The sequence below is a fragment of the Amphiprion ocellaris genome, chromosome 15 (genome assembly GCF_022539595.1).
Source record: "Amphiprion ocellaris isolate individual 3 ecotype Okinawa chromosome 15, ASM2253959v1, whole genome shotgun sequence".
Taxonomy (NCBI): domain Eukaryota; kingdom Metazoa; phylum Chordata; class Actinopteri; family Pomacentridae; genus Amphiprion; species Amphiprion ocellaris.
Window position 1 is genome coordinate 22,001,975 of NC_072780.1, and position 11,074 is coordinate 22,013,048.

Genomic DNA, 11,074 nt, shown 5'->3' on the forward strand with positions numbered 1-11,074 from the left:
TCATGTGACCAGAGACATGCCTCCAAATTAATGCCAATGTTGCTCCCTTTTAACTAAATATGTGCTAACTCAGTTTTAAAGGTCCTACATTACTGCATTTCTGTTTGAATATGGATACAGACAATACACTAGTTATTTGGTAGCTGTTGTGATGTTGGTATTGATGTATTTTTAGTTTAAAAAGAGACAGGCTAACTCCAGGCTTTACAGCTAGCCTAAAAATATCAAGACTTCATGCATAGTGAAGTCAAATCAGTCTTTCATGTAAAGTAAACGCTTCAAGAGCTTTGGATATATTCCTGTTTCATTACATGCAATCCCAGCTCCCTAAACTACATTCTCAATTACGGTAAGGTTACAGTATGACATAGTGGCAAACATTTCCAAATTGAAAGGGCCACAAAGTCTGCAACAACTCATGAAATCATCTGGTTTTAAAAGACAAATATAATTACAATGTGGTGAAAGAAATAAAAGATAGTTCAAAGGAAATTAAAGTAAGTAACATCAAGAAAGGCACAGTGATTAAAGTATGTTTAAAGAAGTGACTAAAAAGGGGTTACTGACTCTGCTGACCTGATTTAGAATAAAAAAACAAAGATAAGTTGATGAGAAATGTCTTAGTTATTAGTCACAAACGAATCCAGAATACAGTGTGGATGTACAGGAAGGTTGTCTTTAGGAAACAAACTTGTTACATGAGTACATTTCAACCAAGTTATTATGTGTTAAAGGTATCAAAGAAGTTTTTAGTGTATTATTCTTAAATACAATTTGATCAGTTTGAAGTCCAGCTTGAAGTAGAATGTGATATACTTACCTGGCTAGATTATCATAGATTTTTAAAAATTTCTTTTTCAATTTTGGTATTGTTTTGCAAAGCTATTTTTCCCATAGCTTCCAATTGCACCTTAAAGACCCACTAAATAGACTGTTTAAAGAGACAGTTAATTATTTTCACACTCAATGTTAAAGCAGTAGTATTCAAGTGCATCTCAGACAAGTACTCGAAGGGTTAATACTGCTTCAAACACACCTCCAAGTAAGTGTAGCCCTGGACACGCCTGGGCATGTACCTGTGTGCTCACCACTGGTGAAAAGGATGAACTTCCTGCTCACATCAGTTATCTGTTTCAGATCAGCCTGAATTCAACACATAAAGACGTATTCATGAAAAACAACACTGTTGTACCTGGTGATTACAGCAGCCTCCTGTGTTGTGGCTCTGAAAGCCCTAGTGTCAGCGGTACTTTAAAGTATTACCATGTCAGAGCAGATGTGGAGCACAGAGCCGCCCTGCTGTCCCACCAGGTGGACTTGGCAGTAACAGCCACAGCTTTGTGCCCTGGATTAGACTTGGCTGGCAGACATAGCAAAAAGATTGGGGCTAAGAGATGGCTGCTCACGCAAATCAGTTTGAAGTGAACCACTTTGGTCAGCAGATGGAATGACATATAAAAGGTAGTGAGGGAACATGTAACACATTCATGTGTCTAGTGCACAGTATGAAGTATCACAATGTCTCTATTTCACACATCCAGAGCTACTAGCTGAATGAAACCCTTATAGGAACTATCCACTGCATCCTCCATGCAACACCATATTATTCCCCCTGTAGCCACAATCTCAAAGTGCTGATACTGCAGCGTAGCAGGTTACAACCACACAGTCATATCAGTGGAGCAGTGGCTGGCTGAGCAACAGATTGTGACTCAGTAAGTCAACTGTGTCCAGTCACTCAAACTGCATTCATATGTCATGCAATTACTACTATTGTAAACTCTAGATTCAATCATAGCTTTTCAAAAATACATGTGAAAGTCCATCCATCCATCCATGCATCCATCCACTACCCATTAATTCCCATTAGGGTAGCGGGGGGCTGGAGTCTATCCCAACTGACTTAGGGTGAAGGCAGGGGACACCCTGGACAGGTCACCAGTCTATCACAGGGCTACATATAGAGACAAATAATCACACTCACATTCACAGCTACAGACAATGTAGATTCACCAGTTTACCTCAGCATGTCTTTGGAATATGGGAGGAAGTGAGCCTACCTGGATAAAACCCACGCAGGCACAGGGAGAACATGCAAACTGCACACAGAAAGATCCCAGGCCAGTATGTGAACCAGAGATCTAGCTGTGAGGCAACAGTGCTAACCACTGATCCTCTGTGCAGCCCACATGTGAATGGAATCTAGAATTTTGACTGCAGCTACAGGGTACTTTATTCGTACACAAATGGACACCTACTTTATCAAGGCACCATTTGGAGCCACAGTAGAGCAACGTTTTTCACTGAAACTGTTGTCAGAGCAGATGCTATGTGCCACAGGAAACTTAAAGATAACCCTGGGGCAATTTATTTTCCTATTGCCATTAATGTGGCTGCTACACACCAACTGCAACGGTTGAGTGGTTGTGATTACAGTAGCTGACTACAGTTATTCAGCGTGTTTACATCTGCTGTCTTGCTTCATATTAACACTGCTGCTGCTCTGTACTCATTTAACATTAAAGTCAATATATGTGCTAATTTTATATGCTTTCAGTCTATGAACATTACTCCTCACAGTGTAAAACATACTCAACTGACTCTGTCACTGTGCTCATGATCTGATATGCTCACAGTCCTTTAAAAATGCAGATGTCTAATTTCCTGCTGCTTTGAGGACACTTTTTCCTTTTTAAAAAAATTTTTCCTCATTTTTTTCTTCTTATTTTGCATCTGATTCCCAAACAATATATTTCCAAACAGGAAACTTCAGTATTCATTCCTCTTCTTTACAGACTGATGTAAACAAACAATAAATATGTGTTTAGCTGTATTTGCCTAAAGTCAGAAACAAGAAAAATGGATTAGTTAAATGGATTACTTAATAAACTCCCTTTTGGAGTCAGTGAATAAACCTGCAGAAACACATTTCTGTGTGTCAAAGTAACAGTAATTTTTTCCTCATAAAAATCACTCCTTCATGGCTTGAAATGGCTTAGATGTAATTCTAAACTGTTGCCTCCTTTAGACAATGCAGCTCTGTGAAGTCCCCACCACTCTCTACACCCATCACTCCACTGATGGCTGCAGCTGGAGGACGCCAGCTCCCCTACAGCTCTGCTCAAACAGTGGAAAACTGCATGACACTGCACAATGCAGTAATTAAGCCATAGGCTACATGTCCAAACTGAGACACTATCCCTGAAAAAGAAGAATAATACAGAAAGCCCCACATTTCAAGCTGTCAGGATTGCTTGTTTTGTTTTTTCTGTGTGAAACATAACAAATGAAAGTTAGACAGAAGTCTGAATCTGTGTTTTTGAGACAATCGTAGCTACAATGGATTTTCAAGGGAGAACTTTTCCTGCATAGCATAGCATAGCATCTAGCATATAAAACAAAACAAAACAAAAAACAAACAAATGGACATGTTACCAGAATGAATAACAATGAATGTGATTTGAGCGTAACAGCTGACTGGATCAAGATGATCAAATGTGGGTCAGTTCTACATTCATCTCTGAGACAAACTCTGAATTTGTTTAGTTGAAGAACTTTCATGAATGCGCATTCTCAGGATTTACAGGGTTATCCTCTGCCAGAATTTCCAATCCTTATTGCTTGGCTGCTCAGTGTGTTGTCTAGCTTCCTGACTAAGTCAACTCGGGACCACATTAGCTATTACATTTAACGGGTAATGTAATAAGGGAAAGAAGAATGGAATAAGAAAACAATTGATCTCGTTCTGCTTTATTGTTTTCTGTTTGCAGAGAGAACAATACTGTCTAAAATGGACTGCGACTGATGCATAAACCAATGTTGAGCCTAAAATTAGTACTGCATTGACAAATGAACATTCTTCATGACAAGCATGTCTTGCTACAGTTACTGGTGAGAAAGGAGTGATGCGTCTGTGAGTTTGAAAGATTATCATTTGCCAAAAACCTGCTGTAATAACTTGGAGACAGGGTTCTAAACTCTGGAATGTTTTCTTCACAACAGTCAGTTCAGTCTTGCAAAATGCTACTGGGTAGGTTGCTTTTCAAAGTTAGCTCAACCAGCCACCGACAGAATTTCAAGAAAAAGTGGAAAGTATTGCCAATTTCTGTCCAATGGTATCATCACCTAAATAGCTAGTGGTGCTAATTCTCCAACTGGGTGCCATTAAATCTTTGCAGAAGAACAGAACTTCTGAGTTTATGTAACTGACAGACAGCTGCCAAACCTCAAACACTGAAAACAAATGTGGACAACATAATGAAATCCTGGATATTGTGTTTGTTTTATGTATTACCTGGAGAAAGGCTACATTTTCTTCATTGCCCCACACAGGTCTGACGTCTTTATCTACTTTTTGTTTCTCCAGTAGAGCAGAAGCTTCAGAAGACACATGCTTCCTCATGAATTCCCTCAGTCTGTCTCCATTGCACTTCATCACATTTTGCTTCAATCAAGACACCAACAGGTGGCTGTAACTTTACTGACTAGATGGCAAAGGCTTTAAAACCTAATCTTTTGCAAAAACATGCAGATTGATGTTGCTGTACTACTTTCTGGAATGACCACAGCATGAAGGTTCCTGCATGCATGTCTGTCAGCTGCTCATGTCTATACTTCTATGGAACCTTTGTGCTGATTTGCAGGTTGACTGAAAGATGTCATTTCAAGCACATCTAAATTAACGTTGCCTCCATCAGTCAGCTATAGACTAAGAACTTTAGCAGTCTTTGAATCTGCTTGACACATGCAACACATCTTTTAAGACCGCCCCTCAAACATTTGGGGTCAGGGTTCATTGATTTTTTCACACAGACCACTTCCTTTAGTCGTAGTGTAGGGAAGTCGGCTGCAAGATATCACAGGAGCTTTAAGAAGACTAGTTAGATAGGATTAAGTGTTGTTCCATCAGTGGTAGATTTGAGCTCATGCAGTTCAGTGCTACGCAGTATGTATGCTTTTCAAAGCCCAGGCTGAAAAGGACTTACCTATGTGCTACAGCAATGTGTCATATATATAAATTGAAGAACCAGGATTTGTCTCATCAATTTTGATTGTGGTCTAAATGAAAGACAGTATTTGATGTAGTCATTCAGTTTTCCAGACCAATAACTTGAGATAAAAATTCCCCTTGAATGTGCTCTCTCTCTAATACGTTGGTCTGAGTGGACCTTTGAGTTACCGTTTGAGACCTAGCAGGCTCTCATGTTTGGTATGCTTACAGCTAAAAGGTTTATTCTGAGAGTGGATATCAACCTCCCCACTTGCTTTAGGAAGTGGCTCAATGATACAGTTTCCTGTTTATATTTAGAGGAGATAAGCTTCTCCTCAGCTAGTGCTCAAGCTTAAGTTTGTAGAGATTTGTGGAGCTTTTATAGACTTTATGAAGACCAAAATGATACTAGTATAAGCTATCTGTGTAGGGTAATATGGAAGTGCCTTGCTAAAGGTAGTTAATATGTTTGAAAGAAGACCATATTATTTTTGGAAGAAAAAAAAATCTTCGATGAAAGAAAAATTGAAATTATGAGTAAAATGGCTTGCTTGCTTCATTTAATACATTCAGGGTGTTTGCTGATACAGAGTTGCTCATTTTGCTATGATATACAGTGGGTACGGAAAGTATTCAGACCCCTTTAAATTTTTCACTCTTTGTTTCATTGCAGCCATTTGCTAAAATCAAAAAAGTTCATTTTATTTCTCATTAATGTACACTCAGCACCCTATCTTGACAGAAAAAAACAGAAATGTAGAAATTTTTGCAAATTTATTAAAAAAGAAAAACTGAAATATCACACGGTCATAAGTATTCAGACCCTTTGCTCAGTATTGAGTAGAAGCACCCTTTTGAGCTAGTACAGCCATGAGTCTTCTTGGGAATGATGCAACAAGTTTTTCACACCTGGATTTGGGGATCCTCTGCCATTCTTCCTTGCAGATCCTCTCCAGTTCTGTCACGTTGGATGGTGAACGTTGGTGGACAGCCATTTTCAGATCTCTCCAGAGATGCTCAGTTGGGTTTAGGTCAGGACTCTGGCTGGGCCAGTCAAAAATGGTCACAGAGTTGTTCCGAAGCCACTCCTTTGTTATTTTAGCTGTGTGCTTAGGGTCATTGTCTTGTTGGAAGGTGAACCTTCGGCCCAGTCTGAGGTCCAGAGCACTGTGGAAGAGGTTTTCTTCCAGGATATCTCTGTACTTGACCGCATTCATCTTTCCTTCAATTGCAACCAGTCGTCCTGTCCCTGCAGCTGAAAAACACCCCCATAGCATGATGCTGCCACCACCATGTTTCACTGTTGGGATGGTATTGGGCAGGTGATGAGCAGTGCCTGGTTTTCTCCACACATACCGCTTAGAATTAACGCCAAAAAGTTCGATCTTGGTCTCATAAGACCAGAGAATCTTATTTCTCATAGTCTGGGAGTCCTTCATGTGTTTTTTGGCAAACTCTATGCAGGCTTTCATATGTCTTGCACTGAGGAGAGGCTTCCGTCGGGCCACTCTGCCATAAAGGCCCGACTGGTGGAGGGCTGCAGTGATAGCTGACTTTGTGGAACTTTCTCCCATCTCCCTGCTGCATCTCTGGAGCTCAGCCACGGTGATCTTTGGGTTCTTCTTTACCTCTCTCACCAAGGCTCTTCTCCCACGATTGCTCAGTTTGGCTGGACGGCCAGGTCTAGGAAGAGTTCTGGTCGTCCCAAACTTCTTCCATTTAAGGATTATGGAGGCCACTGTGCTCTTAGGAACCTTGAGTGCTGCAGAAATTCTTTTGTAACCTTGGCCAGATCTGTGCCATGCCACAATTCTGTCTCTGAGCTCCTTGGGCAGTTCCTTCGACCTCATGATTCTCATTTGCTCTGACATGCACTGTGAGATGTAAGGTCTTATATAGACAGGTGTGTGCCTTTCCTAATCAAGTCCAATCAGTTTAATTAAACACAGCTGGACTCCAATGAAGAAGTAGAACCATCTCAAGGAGGATCAGAAGAAATGGACCGCAGGTGAGTTAAATATGAGTGTCACAGTAAAGGGTCTGAATACTTATGACCGTGTGATATTTCAGTTTTTCTTTTTTAATAAATTTGCAAAATTTTCTACATTTCAGTTTTTTTCTGTCAAGATAGGGTGCTGAGTGTACATTAATGAGAAATAAAATGAACTTTTTTGATTTTAGCAAATGGCTGCAATAAAACAAAGAGTGAAAAATTTAAAGGGGTCTGAATACTTTCCGTACCCACTGTAAAGTATCATATACAGGTATACAGGTATACGGCTAATTTTACTTAACAAATATCTCAGTTTGCATATATATATATATATATATATATATATATATATATATATATATATATATATATAGCAGATATATTTTATTTTCCCCAATGAGCAAAATGATTTTAGCACTCCTGTGGAACTGCTAAACAAGACAAACCAAGATTCATACAAATATAGCATTTCTAATTTAGTTTTGTAGCCAAAGGAACAAAAGACCTTTGAGTGCGGTAACATCAACCAGATGAGTGATTTCAATTCTGGATAGAACATGTCAGATGGGTTGATGAGTCATTTTCCTTGCCAGCCTGAGTGCAGTCTTCTTGAATATGAACCTATATTGCAGTTCAGTTGAGATTAGTCTACTTGACACAATACCAAATCAAAAAGATACACCATTAAGGAAGATGCAATCAGTGGAGGCATAATAATTCATCAACATAACTCTTCTGGCCACTCGAAAAAGCCTGAACCTAGAGAGGAAGAATGCTACGTTGTTTTTTTGTTTGTTTGTTTGTTTGTTTGTTTTTGCTGTACCTTTTGACACAGGTTATCAACAGCCACATCTCACAGTCAGCTTTTACCAATAAGCAAAGCTAGGTACTTTCAATACATATATGAGAAAACCAAATCTAATAGGCTTATTGTCAATCAGGCAGAGGGAATCGATGCCCACTAACTTGGGGTCAAAAAATATTTCGTCTGTTTTCTTAAAATAATTACAAGACCATGGATTAGGGTTCACGTGTCGTATGTTGTAGTATGTTGATATGTTTTGTTTGACACCATGTGACAAAGTTGCCAGTCTGTGTAGTTTCCCATTTAATGTTTTAATGCTCAGGCACACAGACAAGAAGGGCAGTATCACCTGAAAATTTTACAACCATCTTTCCAAGATTGTGGTTGTGTTGTGCCCTCTGCTCCACGAGTCTGGGAGAGGTTTGTGGAACTTTTATGATAAAAACCCGGAGAGAGACGAGACACACGTCTTTCCTCCATTTGGCTTTATTCAAAAGAGCACGGAGCTTGACAGCGCAGGCGGGAACACAGTGCCAGACAAAAGCAATCGATCATGCATCATCAAACTCGCAATAATCTGTAAATATTGTAAACTTTGTAAACTTTTGTTTTTAACGTAACAATCATGTCCACAAGTTAATTATGAATTATAAATCCTTTTTAACTCGTTTTTAAACTACTCATGAATTCTTCTATCAGCTTTTAAACCTGTGTATAGTTCTGCTATTTAATCTGTGTATAATACTCTTTTGATTATTTATTTATTTTAAATCGATTTTTTTAACCTGTCACAGTTGCAAGGTAGAGCTCAAATCACAGCAGAACAGCCTTTAGAATACCCTAGATGTTTTAGAACACCATGCACCACAGTAAGAATGCTATCATCAGCTGTTCTGCTACGCAAGCTGATCTAGTCTTTCTTGGACTTCACCATCGTCGTCTCCAGAAGTTTCATCACCGTGCAGGTAAAAACAACCGGACGACAGTCACTCTTTAGTACTGGGCTTTTTGAGAATTGTATGATGATGGGCTTTTTCAAATATATGGAATTAAGTGTGTGAATCTAATAACCTTTGAAAAATGTTGACCAATAAAGGGACATTCTAGAGGCTTCCAAGGTAAAGGCAGAACGTTCATCTGGCATCATTCAGCTCATTTTCCAAGGTCTTCTAATTGGTTATATGCTGCATTACTTTTGGGGGGTGCTATATTAATTATATTTTTCAGTGTATGAAGTCTTGTTTTATGTTGATCCAGTCTTTCATTTTGTCAACAGAAAAAATTCTTCAAGTTCAGATTTTTGTAGAAGACTGTGTTAACTAGCAAGTGTGTATCAACCTGTGATACTATTTCATAGTGATATGTTTCTTGGATGCTTGAAAGGCCTTTTAAATTAGACCTCTGTCAACTATTGGAACCTTTTGACTCGTGAGATGAAATATCATATCCACTTTGGCACAGTGTACAACTTTTCCCCAGAGTTATGCAACCTAACAGTGGAGCATTTCTGTCTCTTCAATAGATTTATTTCTAGAAAGGGCTATAGCTCTGACATGTCTTTTTTCTTTTTTTTCTTCCAGAAAATATGTTCTGTCTATCCACCTAGACTGCACGATTGCAAGGTGCTAGACTTGCAAGTATTGATACAGAAGACGGTGCATTTCACTCACAACAGGAAACAGGTGTGAGACAGTATTGCACTTTAACTGCACATGGTGTGGAAATCACACTTGTGCTATACAGTACATCAACGTAGGGCACTGTGCAAATGTTTTAGGTATGTTTAGGCCAAAACATGCAGCCACAGTCATGAAGAGTTACCTTCAGCCACGAGTGGAACAAAACATCTCTGCAGCAGATGGTCTGGTTCCTACAAAGCCACCCAGCTTCTTCAAGATGCTGGAACAACTTACCTGCCCAGTAGCTTGAACATCCCAGGGAAACCGGTGCTGCTTTAAAGACAAACAGTACTGACTCCAAATATTGTTTAGATTTGACTTTGTATTAACTAAATGGTGACTAACAGCTGTTCATGGCACTATTTTTGAAAGCATTCTCACATGTGCTTAAAACTTACATGACTTTTTTTTTCTCCAATATTTTATTTTTTACTTTTAGTTTTCGCTGTCTTGCCATTTTTACACATTTTATTTTATTTTTTTAGCATTTTACTCCATTCATTTGTCATTTATTGCCTTAAAAATGGATGTTTGCACTCCTGGTACATTTCACAGTGTTTCAGTAAGTGGCAACAGGTGTAATGAGGGAGCATAATTGGCATTGTGTTATTGAAGCCTGTGTGTGTTGGTTTTACCCTGAGGGGTTTGTAAAGTCAATTGTGGTGTTGTTTTTAATCACGTAACCACAATAACAAAGGCTTTTTAACATCCACACTTTAAAAAAAGCAGTGAGTCCTGAATTTTTTGGGCATGAACAGCAACTGGGATAGCATATTTAACCCTGTAAGTGACCCTCTGCCACCACTGACCAACCCCACCAATATTTCCTCCAATTAGATGCCACTCCTGTGTGCCCTCCTACAGGTTTGCTCTCTTGCATGTCTGCAAATCACTGGCTCTAATGGTTTTCAAAAACCCATTAAAAACAGCTCAAGGACAAAATCCTGCCTTGACGAACATCATGTAGAGCAGCATGTGTATTTCAGGTCCCATAGTATGACTTCACTGCACAGCTAATTAGAATTTCAATTAGACTATTTTTATATTTTTTTTCCACAAGTCCCCACAGAACTGTTCTTCTAATGGTAGCAATGTGGTACAACCAAACCTTCAGCTCTGGAAATGTAGTGAGCTCTTCATTTAGATCTAGCAGGAGAAAAAAGACATCAGATTTAAATGTCAGTCAATGTGGGAGGATGTTTCTATGAGCAATTTGCGATAGATTTTTGAAAACAGGCCTTCTGAAGAAAAATACTATGCAGATACCAGTGTATTTGATCCTACTGAATAGTTGCAAATGGAACACAGCCACTGTTATCTCCTGTCAATCTGCACCCCACTGTCCTGTACTCTAGAAGCTGTGAAAGTTTAAATTTTCCAATTATATAACACACAGGGAGCTAAAATAATATTACTGGGTCCTGCTCTGTGTTGACAGAGTGCTGACTCACTTCTGTTTAGGATATGTAGTTTGTACTTTGCACTTGTGTTTGCTCATCACCTATTGTGGGTGGGGAAATGTTTAAAACCAACAGAGAGAAACTCAGGCAAATAAGACAAATCAACAGCGTCTCAAGGCCTCTCTTTAAACCGCTATCACAACTAAG